This window comes from Dipodomys merriami, unplaced genomic scaffold (genome assembly GCF_024711535.1).
Source record: "Dipodomys merriami isolate MVZ:Mamm:240054 unplaced genomic scaffold, mDipMer1.0.p SCAF_150, whole genome shotgun sequence".
Taxonomy (NCBI): Eukaryota; Metazoa; Chordata; class Mammalia; order Rodentia; family Heteromyidae; genus Dipodomys; species Dipodomys merriami.
In genome coordinates, this window is record NW_027202827.1 from 3,010,938 (window position 1) to 3,029,232 (window position 18,295).

Below are 18,295 nucleotides of genomic sequence, written 5' to 3' on the forward strand. Positions count from 1 at the left end.
ACATATCTTAGGGTTCATTTCCCTAACATCAAATTATCTGACCTTTTCTGCTTGACTCAGACATATACTAGATATTGCTAATAAAGGAAACCATAGGACCTATGTTTCTTTGGGCCTGGCTTACTTCTCTTAATATAATCTTTTCCAAGCCTTTCCATTTCCCAACCAACTGGGCAATGTCATTCTTTGTGATGGAGGCATTGAATTCCTTTGTTTATATATACCAAATTTTTTTGACCCATTCATCTACTGAGGAGCATCTGGTTGGTTCCATATCTTACCTATAGTAAATAATGCTACAATAAACATATACATGCTGGTAACTTTAGTTTGGTCTTGTTTGTGAACATTTGGGTAAATACCGCATAGACTGAAATTTTCTTAAAAGAGATACAGAAACACAACAAATCAAAGACAGGTTGGAAAAATGGGATTGCATGAAAATGCAGAGCTTCTGCATGGCAAAGTTCATAGCTAGCAAGATCAATAGAAAGCCCACAGATTGGGAGAAAATCTTCCCTAGCCATACAACGGACCAGGGTCTCAAATCTAAAATATACCTGGAACTCAAAAAATTAAATCCCCAAACCACAAATCTTCAAAGAAACAAGTGCCCAATAAATAAGTGGGCTAAAGCCTTAAAGAGAAACTTCTCTGAAGAGGAAAGAAGGATGGTCAATACACACATGAAAAATGCCTCCCTAGCAATAAAAAAATACAAAAGAACATTGAGATATCACCTCACTCTAGTTAGAATGGCTAAAATGAAGAACTCTAATAACAACAGATGCATGAGGGGATGTGGACAGAAGGGAACCTTATTACATTGTTGGTGGAAGTGTAAATTTGTTCAACCACTTTGGAAAGTAATATGGAGGTTCCTCAAAGACTCGACATAGAGCTTCCCTCTGACCCAGAAATCCGTTGTCCCTTTCTTGATTTAAGAGGAAATAGCTTTAGTTTTTCACGATTAAGTATAATGCTGGCTGTAGGTATGTCATATTCAGCCTTTATTCTATTGAGGAATGTTCCCTGGTTTCCTAATTTTTCCAGAGCCTTCATCATAAAGGGATTGTTGGATATTGTCAAATGCTTTTTCTCAAACAATTAAGATAACCATGTGATTCTTGTCCTTGCTCTTGTTGTTGTGATGTATTATATTAATTGATTTGCATATATTGACCCAACTTTGCATCCCTGAAATTAATCCTGTTTGATCGTGGTGTATTATTTTTTGGATGAAGTGTTGAAGACAATTGACCAAAATTTTGTTTAGAAGTTTTCCATCAATGTTCATCAAAGAAATTTGTTTAAACTTCTCTTTTTTGATGAATCCCTGCCTGGTTTGGGGATGAGGGTGTTGATGGCCTCATTGAATAAGTTCTGTAGTGAACTTTCTCTTTCAATTTCATTGAAGAGTTGGAGTAGTATTGGTGTGAGCTCTGCTTTGAAAGCCTTGTAGAATTCTGATGTAAATCTGTCTGGTCTTGGGATTTTTTTTTTATATAGGGCTTCTCTTATTGCTGTTTCTATCTTAATGCTTGATATGGGCCTGTTAAAATAGTTTAACTCATCTTGGTATAGTTTCGGCATGTTGATATTTGCTATTAAAAGGTCCATTTCTGCCAAGTTCTCAAACTTATTAGCATAGTTTTGAGAAGTATTTCCTTATAATGTTCTGAATCTTGGTTGATTCTTCGGTGATGTTCATTCTGAACTCTGAGTTCATTTATTTGGGTGAGTTTTCTTCTTTTTCTGATAAGATTTGTTAAGGGTCTGTCAATTTTTTTAATGTTTGCGAAGAACCAACTCTTTGCTTTTTTGATTCTTTCTATGTTTTTTTTGGGAGGGAATCTAATTCATTTAATTCTTATTTAATTTTAATTATTTCTTTCCATCTACTGGCTTGGGGTTTATCTTGCTGCTCTTTTTCAAGGAGGTTCAGATGTGTCATTAAATTGTTGGTTTCATATATCTCCAACTTGCCTCTAAGTACTTCCTTTTCTGTGTCCCAGAGGAGCTGGTAATTTGGGTGTTCGTTTTTGTTGAATATCATGAAAAATTGAGTTTCTTTTCTAATCTCTTACATGACTTACTCGTGATTCAACAGTATGTTGTTCAGCCTCCATGTGTTACAGGACTTTGGCTTTTGGCATTGGAATCAAATTTTATTTCCTGTGGTCTGAGAGAATGCAAGGTATAACTTCAATGTTTCTGAATTTGGACTTTTGTTTTATGACCTAAAATGTGGTCAGTTTTTGAAAATGTTCTATGTGCTGCTGAGACAAACGTGTATTCTGATACTGCTGGGTGAAATATTCGTTAGATATCTGTTAAATCTAGTTGATCCTTGTAGTTGTTTAGATCTGCAGTTTATTGAGTTTTTGCCGAGTTGATATATCTAGTGGGCATAGTGATGTGTTAAAGTCCCCAACAATTAATGTCTTTGGATCTATGTGAGCTTTGAGGGAAAGTAGTGTTTCTTGGGTAAATTTACGTGCTCTATTGTTTAGTAAATAGATATTTAGAATTGTAATATCATCCTGAATGAGCAATCCCTTAATTAGTATGTAGCGACCCTCTTTTTCTCTTCTCACTAATTTTAATTTGAAGTCTATTTTATCTGATATTGGGATTACAAATCCCAGCTGTTTATGGCAGTCATTTGCTTGGTAGATTTTGTTCCAGTCTTTCACTTTCAAAATATGTTTGTTTTTATGGGCCGGGTGTGACTCCTGAAGGCAGCAGATAGAAGAATTTTGCTTTTTAATACAACTAGACAGTGTATGTCTCTTAATTGGAGAGTTAAATCCGGTAATGTTGAGAGATAGGACTGAGAGGTATTTTTTTATTGTGAAAATGCCATACAGATTGTTTACAATTACATGAACAAGATAATGAGTACATTTCTTATCAAAGATTGTTGCCTCCTCCTTTGTTTCCCCATCCCATCACTTCCTAGACTCCGCTTACCCAATTCTCTCCCCCCCACCAAAGTTGTAAAGTTCATTTTTCAACATAACGACATGTACATTTCACTGCTGCAGTGGTTCCACCTGTATTCGTATTCAAACAATTTGTTTTTTCCGTTCCCCTCTACAAATTATACCAATAACAAATACAGTGAAATCTGGAGTTATTTTTTATTATGTCGAAAAATGAACTTTACAACTTTGGCCAGGGAATGTGGGAGGGAGGCAGTGGGGATCAGTGTGGGGGGAGGTGAAAGGGATGGGAATAGGAAACGAAGGAGAAAGCAACAATGTTTGAAAAGAAATATACTCATTACCTTGCCCATATAATTGTAACCCCTTGGTACAGTATTTTCACAAAAAGCTTCAAAAATGTTTATCACCTATTATAATTCAAATACCAAGCTAGAGTAATTTTATATAATCATTACAGGTATCATTTTATAACTATCATACAACAGAATAAACGACCAGTCCCAATTATTACCTACCTAGCATAATTCTTAATTCCTAATCATTACCTAAATACCTTAAACAAACTAAATAGTCATGTCTTTAACATAGATATAAATATTCTATCCTTTTTATATAAAATTTTCAAGGGCATGTATTCATGTTTCTAAGAAATGTTCACAGCAGTTAAAAAATGCTTTTGTGAAATTGTGAGACATGTTGATTTTGTTGTTGTTGTTTGCAAGTCCTGGGCATTGTCCCTAAGCTTTTTTTGCGCTCAAAGCCAGCACTGCACAACTTGAAGCACAGGGCTTATTTCTGGTTTTGAATGGTTAATTGGAGATAAGAATCTAACATGTACTATTCTGTCGGGGCTAGATGTGAAAACAATTGTTAGATCTCAGCTGCCAGAGGAGCTAGAATCATAGGCGTGAGTTACCTGCACTTGGTTTGATGAAATTTTAAATTTTAATAATGTTTAGGATGTTTGTTTCACTTTAATGCACATAATTCTATACATAAATAAATAAATACATATATATGATTACCAATTCCCTCTAAAAATGTATGATTTTCTACACATGACATTTATTCACACACACACACACACACACACACACGCACACACACACACACACATTTCTGAATACATACACTCTCTCTAAAACTTTTATGCTACTATTTTTACCCTTTACATTTCAATGATATATATTCTGTTTTTCCAAAAGTTTCCTAGACTAAAATGACTAATATTTCAAAAGAAAATAGAATATATTATTTTCAAGGTAATTTTAGATATACACATGATGTTGTAGTAATATTTATAGTATATTACTTGAAAAAATTCTGTTCAAACCTTTAAATATTTGTGTGTAATGACAGGGAGAGAGGAAGTTAATTCATACTGGTTAGAAATGTGCAATGCTTCAAAATCTGTTCAATAATTTGTTATAATCACATAATCAAACTATCTGTTATGGTTTAGTTTTTTGTTTATTTATTTATTAAACAATTTAACATGGATGCATGCCAAGTGGTAATATTAAAATTATTAATTGAAATAAAAATAATACAAAATCATAGACACATACCAGACTTTCAATAATTAGCACTTATGATGCTAACAATAATTTTGTTGAAGATGATGATGACCAGAGTGACGCTGATAATGACAATGTTATGATTGAAAAGGAAAAATTTTTAGACATATTTGAAGCTAGATTTCCCACATTGAATACATAATAATAAACAGTGTTGTATTATATACAATAAGAATAACAAGAGGAGAGTTTCAATATCAAGAAATACAATCACATAATCAGGTGAGACAGTAAATCCCTAATGTTATTCTTACAGTCTCTCTAATGTATACTCACTTTTCTGGGTGGTATTGTTTGCTTATAAATAAAATGGTTTATTTTCACATGGTTATTATCCCACATAGATAAAATATAATAAGCTGAGTGCTTTGTTATCAAATGATCTTGTTTGTTCAAGCCTTGGGAACTTAGGAGAAAGCCTTTCACCACCCACATAGCCAGTGGCTTAGTTATATATCCCTAGAAGGTAACAACACATGCCTCCAGCATGCTTCACTCATTAGGAAGAAATCCTTGGTCAGTTTTAGTTTCTATCCAGTTCACTGAAGAAAATCTATGTATAAATTTATGAAGAACACTTGGCAACACATAAAGCAATAAGAAAATTTCGATGGACTAAGATTAATTTTCAAATTAGTGTGATTAGTTCAAGTAACATTCTTATATAGATACTATTCAATAACCAATGTTTTCCAATGATATGTTGAGTATGTTCTTCAATACAAATGTAGATACATGACCCAATTTACATAATACCACTTACATATCTGTAGTTGCCTTAAAAAGACACAACCCTTAGAGCCAGGAAGTAAACTTTATTTTTATTTCTGCATGAAACAATTTGTGACTTTATACCAACAAACTGGATTTGACTCTTTCCTTATTTGTAAGCTAAGGTGGAAAATGTAAGGACTCTTCACTTTTCTTTTTTCTTGCTCTAGGAGTAAGCAAATGTATTCTTCAATATTTCTGGTAGATTACATCCATTACAAATGAGAAATGTAAGGCCAACAGTCAATGTAGTGAGTAAATAATGATACTAGAATTTGTGTCTGAGCTCTTCCCTCTGAATACTTACAAGGAGCAGTAATTTGTTGATGGAGAGGACCAATATGAAAAGACTATGGGGAAAAAAACTTATTTTATAAAAAGTTGTTTAAGACTAGGTGACCAGTGATGAGTACCTGAAACAGACTGGTGTCAGGGGCATAAAAAGGAGTACATAGAAATCAAATTAGTGCTGCGCGCCAGTGGCTCATGCCTGTAATCCTATCTACAAAGGAGGCTGAGATCTGAGGATCACAGTTCAAAGCCAGCCCGGGCAGAAAAGTACATGAGACTCTGATCTCCAATGTAAACCACTAGAAACCCTGAAAGTGGTGCTGTAGCTCAAGAGGTAGAGTGCTCGCCCTAAGCTGTAGAGCACAGTGACAGCACAAAGGCCCAGAGTTCCAGCCCCACTACCAACAAAAACAAACAAACAAACAAAAAAGAAATCAAATTAGTAACAGAAACTAAAAACATCTTGATCATTCATCTTATATAATGGGTGGGAGTAGAAGGGTAAGAAGAAATCTAAAGGATTCTACATCTAGGGCCAGGCAAATGTGTTAGTGATATTCTTGGTGGTGATAAGGATTACAGGTGAAAATGATGGATTTAGGGGAAAAAACTCTCTGATAGTTCTAAAGTTTATATTAAACAGATGCAAAGATTGATCTGTTTAGATATCATCAAAATATCCATGACCATGAATATGAAAAAGAATGATAAAATTGGGGGCATTATTAAAGGGAAGAGGAAAAGAAAAGTTATGACATAAGTGTAGCGATGTGAGCACCAGTGTGGAAAAATTTGGAAGAAAGACATAAGGGCATTTGTCGAAATCATCTCTAGTTTGCTAATGGATGAAGAATGGAATTGAAAATAGCAGAGGAAAACAAATCAAAATGTTGTATTATGATTTTATAATTCTAATATGAAAGAACTGAAGCTTTTGTTTCATGAAGAAGAAAGTTTAGCCTGTAATTTCAATGCAAGGCATCAGTTGTAATGAGTCTGAAGTCTTTTCCTCCAAGATATCCAAGAGTACTATTCTCATTCTCTGAAAAGTAAATAATTAATTATTTTCATTAGCTTTGCCTAATATTAATTTACTTGTAGAAAATAAGGTAAAATATCTTCTCTTGGGCTGGGAAGGTGGCTCAGTGGTAGTGTTTGCTTTGCATGCAAGAGGCACTGGGTTCAATTCTTAAGTAAAAATAATTCTTAAGCAAAAAGAAAAAAGCCGGAAGTGGCGCTGTGGCTCAAATGGTAGAGCACTAAACTTTAGCTGACAAGCTGAGGGACAGCGCCCAGGCCCAGAGTTCATGCCCCACGACCAGACTCCAAAAATAAAACACTAAAACTACCAGCACAAGTATGTTTTTTGCAGCATTATTACCATATCTAAGATATGGAACCAATCCACATGCCCCTCAATAGATGAATGGATCAGGAAAATGTCGTATATATACACAATGGAATTTCATGCTTCTATCAAAAAGAATGACACAGCACCTTTTTTAAGAAAATGGAATTACTTGGAAAAAAATCATTATGTGAAGGAAGCCAGAATCAAAGAAACATAGGCTTTTTGGTTTCCCTAATTTTTATTTATTTTTTTTAATTTAATTTAATTTTATTTGTGAACATACTGTACAGAGGAGTTACAATTACGTGGGCAGGATGATGCGTACATTTCTTACCAAGCATTGCAGCCTCCTCCTTTGTTTGCCCTTCACATCCCTTCCCAGCCTCCCCCTCCCCCCCAATCCCAATCCTTCTCCTTCCCCCTCTTCCCCCCCCCCCCGCACCTACGTTGTAAAGCTAGTTTTGGACATGACAACTTGTACTTCTCAGTGTTGCAACAGGTCCACCTGTATCCTTAAACAACTGGTTTTTCCCCATCTCCTCCACAAGTTATACTGACATCAAATATAGTGAAAGCAGGGGTTATACTGTGGTGGAAAGATATACAAAGCAACAAAGAGATAATCTCATAAATGCGTTAGAAACACATGCATGAAAGAAAAAAAAACATTAAAATACACATCTAAGGGTTCATTTTCCTGACATCACATTATCTGACCTTTTCTGCTTGACTCATACATATAATAGATATTACAAATAAGGGAAACCATGGGACCTATGTTTCTTTGGGCCTGGCTTACTTCACTTAATATAATTTTTTCCAAGTTTTTCCATTTCCTAACAAATGGGGTAATGTCATTCTTTCTGATGGAGGCATAGAATTCCATTGTGTATATATACCGCATTTTCTTGATCCATTCATATTGATTAATATATGCTTAGTATAGTCCTGGCAGATAGGTTCATTTTTTACACTCTTCATATTCGCTTTTTTCTCTCCATCCTCCTCTCCCATTCCCATTCCGTGTGTGTGTGTGTGTGTGTGTGTGTGTGTGTGTGTGTGTGTTTGTGTGTGTGTGTGTGCAGTAAGGAAACTTGTCTCGGAGCCTCAAAATCTTGCTTGTTTTTTTTTTTTTTTCACTCATGACTGGCTGGATCTGTACTATTTTAACCAAGGTTTCACTTTGTGTTTGATTGAATAATTGAACATAAATGTCTCATGGATTGCTACCCCAGCCATCTGTGAACCATGGTCTTCCAATCTCAGCCTCATGAGATGAGATACTGGCATCTAGCTCTATTGCCAAGTGTCATTTGCTTTGTTTTGTTTTGTTTTCGTTGCTTTTTTGCATCCAAAATCTTTATGGAAAACAAATCATTTATGATCAGGACTAGTCACATAAAATGTGTGTTGTTTAAAGATTACCTTAATAATGTAATCCTTTTGCATGCACATTATGCGATTTGATTTTTCGAACTCTATTTTTGCAGTCAAGTCACTTATATATAATTTGAAACTTCTTGTCTTGGTTTTATAGGGTGTTACGTGTTTAAAAACAGAATTTATCAAAGTTTAACTCGGAAATACTGAGGCAAGACCTTTATAATTATTCAATATCTTGTAAATCATAAGTTTATTATTTCTTGAGGCACCATATGGGCACAAATATTTTCCTATAATGCCTCCTCATATTTTAGACCTCAATGCCATGCAATGCACACTTCTGCCAAATATGCAAGGGCATCCTTTGTAATTCTCCATGGATTTTCACTGTTCTTCTCTCTACTCTCCAGTGCTAAATCCTGTGATGGTCATGTCGATTTTCTCCCCTGTTGCATTCATCGTTGCATCTTGGGAACTACTGGTATATATTACTGTACTTCTGTCCATTCTCCTTGTGCTTCGGTTTGTACCCCTCTCACCTTGAAGGGATAAAAATTGGGTATATTAGCTATACTCTTTATCTCTGACATTTATCTTTACTTTCTAGAAATACATTCATTGAATTCCTTCTGTAAAGTCTAATGTCTTGAAAATTATTACAGCATTTTCATAGCTTTGTTATTTGTCATAAAAGAACATAGATCAATACTATAACTTAGGTAAAAGATTCTTGCAATCATGCTTCAATAGATGTTGTTCATTGAATAATGTTTACTTCAAGGTCTGCCTGCCTGCTTCCTTTTCACTGTTTTGTTTATTTTTCAATATAGTCTTTTCTTCTGGAAAATATTTATGGGACTAATGAAGATCAATTCCTACATCAATTAGTCATTAATTTTATTCTAACTTCATTTCACAGATTCTTCTGATCTTCTTCAGTGTCTGTCTAGTGCTTCACATTTTTAGATATGTTTTAACATCGATGCATCAATGATGAAGACACATTCCTTAAGTCACCATTTTGATGACTGAAAAGAAACATGCTGCAATCTCACTATATGGCAATTTTCTGGTTTTGAATTCTTTTAGATTAAAATTGATGCTGGACAACAAACATTCTGTGTACAATTTTATATTTTCCTAATTATTTTAGTATATTTCCCAATATTATATAAAGTTAAAACATTATCACTTACTTAGTTTTAGGATTTCTAAATCGGTCAGAGTAAAAGTTCTATTCATTCACAAATTTAAGATAATAGAGTGTCCATTATGACCAAGTGAGGTATTTTAAAATTTTTATGTGTAGTCCTTAAAGGTTGTGCTGGGGAATCAAGCCCAGTGCTTTATGTGTCTTAGACTACTGGCAGCCTATGAGCCTGATGTAACCTGTGCTTTCATTTTCACTCAACTGGAATAAAGAAAAATTTCACTAGAAAGGAATTATTAATTGCTTACTTTCTCCAATATCTCTCGCAAACATGAAAGTAGTATAATTCTACACTGACTGAATATGTTGTTCCTATTAGAGTAATTGTTTATTTTTTGTAACCCCACTCTTCACTAAGTCTTGTCCCTTTTCTATCTCCCCTTCCCATAAAACTTCACTGGATCCACTGGAAACCCTCTTCCAGTCAGCCTCGTTCTTAAAGAACCCAACCTTAACTAACCTACCCCCTGGTAGTCTTGCTATAAACTTTCAAAGTCCTGACTACAACCAGAATCCTTCCTGAAAGTCCTCCTCTGCTATAGGGAAAGCCTTCTTCCACTCCACCCCTTCCTGGAATCCATGCTCTGCACCACCAGAAACCAGGCCACATCCATATCTCCTCCTATGATCGGCCTTGATGCACCAAGAACCCCGCCTACATCAGGCTCCTCCCTCTAATCCTAACTTCATCCACCAGATACCCCATCCCTAACTATTTTATTCACTCATAGTCCCATTGCTCCCATATTCTATTACTTCCAAGCTCCTCTTGTCCCTTTCATACCCCACTCCCAACCAGACTTCTCCCTCGACCCCTCCTTGTTTCATCAGAAACTCCATCCATATGTAGTCTACTTCTAAGTGTCCTAACGTCTCAAACCCAGCCCTGAACCTACCTCTTCCCACAAAGCCCTTCATGCTACACCAAAAACCCACCACCTCTCTATAACTGCCCTTGTAGCCCGCCTTGGTTGACCAGAAGCTTCTCACACAGACCATCTCCTGCCTGGAAGGCCAGCCCTGCTCCACCACAGGCTTCTCTACCTCCCATATCGACTCACTCAATGGTGGCTGCATTGTTCCAGAGATGAATCCTCCCCTTATTGGATCCTCCCACAGATCCACATCCTACTCAACCAGTTACCCTGCCCATAATTACCCTACACCTTTGTAGACTTTCCACTCCTTTTCAAAGTCCCTCTTCCAATGAACCCCATGGCTCAAAGCCCTGATCTGCTCTAGAAAACCCCCACTAGACAACCCCCACCACACTATCCCATCTCTCGACACGCACATTGTTCCACTTCAAACCACTGCATCTGTTCGCTTCCCTCATGGAAGCCTCACCAGGCTCAACTGTAAATCCCTGTCCCTTCATACTCCCTTTTTGAAGGTTGCCTTGCCCCACTGGAAACCCTGTCCAAAGTCTAATGTCCTGCCTTGCAACACTGAAATCCCCACCCACCCTTACTCCTCTTTTCCAAGTGGTGACTGGCTACACCAGAAACCCTGTCCTAACTAGTCTAGTCCACTGGATCCTATCCCTTTTCTCACAAAGCTCTGGTACTGAAAAATTCCTCCATACATTGTTATTACATCCTGCTCAGCCAGAAACCCCACCTCCACCCTAACACACTTCCCAAAGGCCTACCATTCTCCACCAGAAACCCCTCACCTTACTAGCCCACTTCTTTCTAGCACCGCTCTGCCCTCTCACAGACCCTGAAAACCTCTCCCTCATAGCTCCGCATTCTTGCACCAGAATCCCCATCTTCTGTCAGCCTCTTGCCTTCATTCTCTTCCCTGCCTTATGGGAAACCTTACCCTACATATCCCACCAGAGTTCACAGTTCTACACCACAACCCTCCTGTAAGTAAACTCCTCCTTTGTAGCCTTGTTCTTCCTTTTCAAAGCTCTGCCCCAAACAGCCTCTTCCCCAGTGACCCTGCCTTCTTCCACTGAAACCCCATCCACCTGCCAGTCTCCATCCTAAAGTCCCACCTACTCCACAAGAGACCCTGCTCCTAATAAGCCTAGTCTTTCCTGTCCCCTCTCTGCTGTCTCAAAGCCCTACACAGACTGGCTTTCACGCTCAAAGCCCCATCCTGCTCTACCACAGAGGCTGTGCCAATACCAACTCCTCCCTTGAACTAGACAAGGCACCACCAGAAACCCCAGACCACCTCATCCTTGAAGTTCCACCTAGGAACTTTTATTACAAATGTGATTTTATAATGGTTACAGAATTCATACTAATCAAAATGATAAGAAGCAGTATTGCCAATAGACAACAAAAATTAGATAGCTATTAGATGCCTTAGTCTAGTTTGGGGTTCTGTTACCAGGCAGATACACATTGTGTGAAAATGTGTGAAGATGATTCCTCTAACTGGAAAGCATTCTGTGAAGTATCGGTAAGGTTTCATGAGTGATCATTTTTATTATTTCTAGAATTTTCATGCACATTTGTGTCCATTAACTTAAAAATATTAGTCATTTTAAATCCTCTGGTTTGGTTGAGGAAAGAGTATTAAGATGTAATAAGATGACTTTCAAATCATCTTTCTAATGAATAATTTTGGACTTGCTTTCTTTACTATGTACCAGAGTTTTTAGTAACAGAAATTCTCTACCAGAATCCACTTTGAATTTCCTCCTTCCACTAAAGTGCCCTTTGGAACAGATTAAAGTGAGATTATACAGGTAGAATGCCAGAAATATAAACATATTTGAGATCATAACAAAATCATGATGAAGACCCTACCCACTGTGGTTTAAATTTTCTAATGAAAGGAACTTAAGCATATTTAACTGCAGACTTTCTGAAGACTAGAAGACAAAAATATATGAAATGCTCTCTTATACCATGGTTCTGAAAACAAAACAAAACCAAGGAAAACAACATAATGAGACAGAAGGGAATGATGAACTTGTACATGTGATATAGAATGTAAAAATACATTGAATCAGGTAAAAATAATTTTGGTCACAATGCCTGGTAGTTCAATATATTTCGTTGTATATATTGTTCTTTGTTAACCTGTGACTTAATAAAGGTTTCAGTAGGGATCTGCCAAGGTAGTTGTGCAGTTAGTCAATTTCATCATTGCAAGATCATCAGGATGATAAACTCCCACACACCTTAACATACCTGCAACAGCACTAGACATACATTCCTATTGGTCCAACAGTGTAAGGCAGACCTGTATTTAACCCAAGGTTTGTATGTGGTATGCTATGGTTTTTTCAGGCTTGATACAAAATATCCCTGCCCAGAATTAAATGATGGCCTTTATAGCTCAAATGATTTAGTGTCATTGTTAACATCTAAGGCATGCTGAGGTTTTTATTTATACCTCTACATTTCCCTTTCTTTGTTCCTCCCTTTCTTTCTTTTCTTTTACTTTCTTTCTTTCTTTCTTTTACTTTCTTCCTTTCTGTCTTTCTTTCTTTCTCTTTCTTTCTTTCTCTTTTTTTCTTTTTTTCTTTTTTTCTTTCTTTTTTTTTTCTTTCTTTCTTTCTTTCTTTCTTTCTTTCTTTCCTTTCTTTCTTTCTTTCTTTCTTTCTTTCTTTCTTTCTTTCTTTCTTTCTTTCTTTCTTTCTTTCTTTCTTTCTTTCTTTCTTTCCTTCTTTCTTTCTTCCCTTTTTTTCCTCTTTTAGGAAATGAGTATAAATTTAGATATTTTATTTGCTGAAAAAGTATTCTACCACTAGAATAATCCTTTTTCGATTTATTTACTTTGTTCATAGGTTATCCATTTTGCTGAGGGCTAATTTCCTCACCTCTGTCTGCCAAGTAGCGGGGATCACAAATGCATTCCAACATGCTAACCTTTAGGAGGATATGAGACTCTTATTACTTTCCTTGAAAACTGGTTCTGATCTTTGATCCTCTCAAATTCTACCTCTTCAATTAGTGATGTGAGTTCCAGTAGTCTGTCCTCAGTATAGATTGTCTAAATGATTATTGAAGGCAATTTCACGTTAATCTCTTTTTTTGCCAGTCCAGGGGCTGTTATAGTTTTATTTCAAGACAAATTTTGTGTATATATGCACATTAGCTTTAAAATATTACTTTTTCCCCCTTTTTTCCTTTTTAATTTTCTTGGTCAAGGAGCTTGAATTCTGGGTCTGGCCGCTGTACCTGGGCTCTTCAGATTAAGGCTAGCACATTACTACTTGAGACACAGTGCCACTTCTGGTTTTCTGGTGGTTAATTGGAAGTAAGAGTGTCATGGATTTCCTTCCAAGACTAACTTTGAACTACTATCCTCAGATCTCAGCTCCTGGGTAGCTAGGATTACAGGCATGAGCCACTGACACCCAGCTAAAAATGTTACTTATTTTAGGTTCTGTGATTTACTTGAGGGAGTAACATGAGTGTGTAGAAAGGTAAAATTCAAGTTACCTCTCTAAATAATTTCAGAGTTTAATTTTCATATTTATTGCAGTTATTAATAACAAACTCCCAAAGTAACAGAATTATCCTTCATTTTCTCCTTCCCATAGGTACTATTGGAAGAGAATGAGTGAGATCTAAGACAATATGTACTTGAAATTATAAAAAAAAATATTTTGATGATACATAAAGAGCCAGATCACACAATGTACTATTCATTTTCTAAAGAAAGGAATGTCATGAAAGTATACATATTGGCAGGCTTCTCACCTGAAAAACAAAGAAAAAACAATATCATAAAAAAGCTGAAGGGGATCAGCAACCATGCAAGTGTGATATAGCATTAGAGACTTTAAGACATGAACTGGTTCAGGTAAAGTAATGGTTTAGGAAATTTATCCGTTCACTTAATTTATTCATTACATTTTTTATTTTTATTTACATGTCACTAAATGTATAAATGCATACATGTGATATATATATATATATATATATATATATATATATATATATATATATATATATATATGTATGTATGTATCAGCAGTATCTGTCCAGTGAACTGTTAGGTTATGTATGGTTATGTAATTTCTTTTTTTTTTTAATTTTATTTTATTTTATTTGAGAACATACTGTACAGAGGGGTTACAATTACATGGGCAGGATAATGCATACATTTCTTACCAAGCATTGCTGCCTCCTCCTTTGTTTACCCTTCACCTCCCTTCCCAGCCTCCCCCCTCCCCCCCCACCCAATCATACCCCCCTCTCCCCCCCCACACGACATTGTAAAGCTGGTTTTGACAGGACATTTTGTACTTCTCATTGTTGCAACAGGTCCACCTGAATCCTTAAACGACTTGTTTGTCCCCATCTCCTCCACATGTTGGTTAGGTAATTTCATCATGTCAACTTAATAAAAAAGATGGACTTCCATAAACATTGACAATCCTGCAGCACCACTGCACATGCGAATTTCAGTGTTCACCATTGTAAACTAGACCTGTGTTTAACCAAATATTTATATACATGGTGTTATTTTTTCATTTAGTCTTAATACAAAATGTGTGTGCTCCTAGAAATAAATGATGGCATTTATAACTACAATAATTTAGTGTAAATCGTTACATTGAACACATGCTCAGTATGAGTTGTTCTTTCTTTCCTTTTCTTATTTTAACTTTAGGAAGTTGATTTGAGTTTTGATGTCCCCCAACAACAAATCCTCAAAGAAACAACTGCCCAATAAATAAGTGGGCTAAAGACTTAAAGAGAAACTTCTCTGAAGAGGAAAGAAAGATGGCCAGTATACACATGAAGGGATGCTCAACCTCACTAGCTATAAAATAAATGCAAATCAAAACAACATTCAGATTCCACCTCACCCCTGTTACTATGGCTATAAGCAAGAACTCTAACAACAGATTCTGGAAGGTATGTGGACAAAAGGGAACCCTATTTCATTGTTGGTGGGTGTTTAAACTTGTTCAACCACTTTGGAAAGTAATATGGAGATTCCTCAAAAGACTCCACATAGAGCTGTCCTATTTCCCAGCAATCCCACTTTTGAGCATTTACCCAAATGATACAAACATGATTATTTTAAAGCTACCAGCACAACTGTGTTTATTGCAGCATTATTTACCATAGGTAAGATATGGAACCAAACCAGATGCCCCTCAGTAGATGAATGGATTAAGAAACTGTGGTATATATACACAATGGAATTCTATGCCTCTATCAGAAAGAATGGCATTGCCCCATTTCCTAGGAAATAGAAAGACTTGGAAAAAATTTAATTAAGTGAAGTAAGCCAGGCCCAATGAAACATAGGTCCCATGGTTTCCCTTATTTGCAGTATCATATATTTGTGAGACAAGCCGAAACGGTCAGATCAGTTGATGTTAGGTGAAATGAACCTCAATATAAGTATTCAATTTTTTTCTTTCTTGTGATTGTTTCTAAAATTTATAAGATGATTTCTTTGTTGCTGTGTATGTCCCTACCCCACTATATAACCCCTGTTTTTACTGTATTTTATGTTGGTATAATTTGTGGAGGGGAAGGGAAAAAACAAATCGTTTAAATAGGGATACAGATGGACCCATTGCAACAATGACATATACAAGTCATTTTGTTGAAAAATGAACTTTACAACTTTGGCTTGGGGGGGAGGTAGGGGGACACATGGTGGGGGGATGAGAATGGATGTGAAAGGGAAACAGAGGAGGAGGCAAGAATGCTTGATAAGAAATGTACTTATTACTTTGCTCATGTAATTGTAAGCTCTCTGTACAGTATTTTCACAATTAAAAAAAAGAAATATAGTATTCAGAAAAAAAAATATATAGAATTAGCGGCTGGGAAGGTGGCTAAGTTGTAGAGCATTTGCCTTGCATGCTTGAGGCCCTGGGTTCAATTCCTCGGCACCACATAAGCAAAAAGAAAAAAATCAGCAAGTGGCACTGTGGCTCAAATGGTAGAGCACTAGCCTTGAGCTGAAGACCTGAGGGACAGCGCCCAGGCCCAGAGTTCAAGCCCCATGACCGAACCCCTAAATCATATATATAGAGAGAATAATAAGATATAAAAATACTTAAGACTCGGGAACATTGTAGCATTAACATTGTAGCATTAACAAATATGTGCCCTGTATTTGTTGTATATATTTTCACTTCTGTTATAATGACTTTGAATTATGAAAGGTTATCATTTGATGTTATCTGGTTCATTCTTGCTTTTCTTTATCCACTAATGAGCGTCCTGAGCATGTAGGATTACAGGCATGACATATTGGTGCATGTTTGTCTTTCAATATTTTAAGGGTTTTCCTCTTTCCTTTGAATTCAAACATTGTCCTGTCAGTAATTCTGCAAATTTTCAGATTGCTCTTCTCAAATATGATAAGCATCAGTTTGAGGGGTAATTGTCCTGTTCATTGTGTTTGACATAGTTTTCAGTGTTTCTACTGATTTGCCCTTCCTAATTATTTCATATGATGATGAGAATATTTAATATATAGACTTCGGTTTTGCCTCTATGAAGATTGACAAAAGAATGTTTTAAAAGATTCTTATAGAGACAGCATTGTGAACTTTATACATAAAAACGAAAAAACTTTTAGTTGGTCTTTGGTCCTATGAAGAAATTTTAAAAATAGGATTTCAATTATATGGTAATATATTTTTAAATGCCATATGAACAAAAAATATGATAATCAGCAAAATTTTCTCTAGGTGACTGTCCCATTTATTCCCGCACCCCACTTTTCCCTGTTCTGGAGCCTAGAAAGGAATAGGAAAATTGGTGTTGAATATTAAACATTGTGAAATTCTCAAACTAGATTTTTAGAAGCTCTAGAGGGTTGGGATGTAGAACTGTGATAGAGACCAAGCATTTTATATGCAAGGCCCTGCGCTGGATCTTCAGCACTGAGAAAAGAGGACGAGGAGGAGAAGGAGGAGGAGGAGGAGGAAGAGGAGGAGGAGGAGAAGGAGGAGGAGGAGGAGGAGGAGGAGGAGGAGGAGGAGGAGGAGGAGGAGGAGGAGGAGGAGAAGGAGGAGAAGGAGGAGGAGGAGGAGGAGGAGGAGGAGGAAGAGGAGGAAGAGGAGGAAGAGGAAGAAGAAGAAGAAGAAGAAGAAGAAGAAGAAGAAGAAGAAGAAGAAGAGGAGGAGGAGGAGGAGGAGGAGGAGGAGGAGGAGGAGGAGGAGGAGGAGGAGGAGGAGGAAGTGGAGGAGGAGGAGGAGGAGGAGGAGGAGGAGGAGGAGGAGAAGGAGGAGGAGGAGGAAGAGGAGGAAGAGGAGGAAGAGGAGGAAGAGGAAGAAGAAGAAGAAGAAGAAGAAAAGAAGAAGAAGAAGAAGAAGAAGAAGAAGAAGAAGAAGAAGAAGAAGAAGAAGAAGAAGAAGGAGAAGAAGAAGAGGAGGAGGAGGAGGAGGAGGAGGAGGAGGAGGAGGAGGAGGAGCAGGAGGAGGAGGAGGAGGAAGAGGTACAGAATCAAATTTATCCACATTTTATTTAATGAATAATTATGGCAAAATAAGAGGTTCAAGTTTCATTTTGATCTTTACAGTAGTTCCTGTTTAGCCTCTGGAAATATATTTCAGGTGGATACCTGAAATCCATGAAGTACTTTATAGAGTTATCCCTCAGTATCCAGAATTTCCACATCTAGGTGTTCAATCAACCAGAAATTTAAAATATTCAGTAAAAAATTGTTCCCCAAACATTCAATATATCAACTATTTACATACTGTTACATGTATGTTGGTAATAGATATAACCTTGATGTGATTTAAAGTGTAACTTACTTTGTATGCTATTTTCTATATGGGACTGGAGCCTATGCTGATTTTAGTATACTCAAA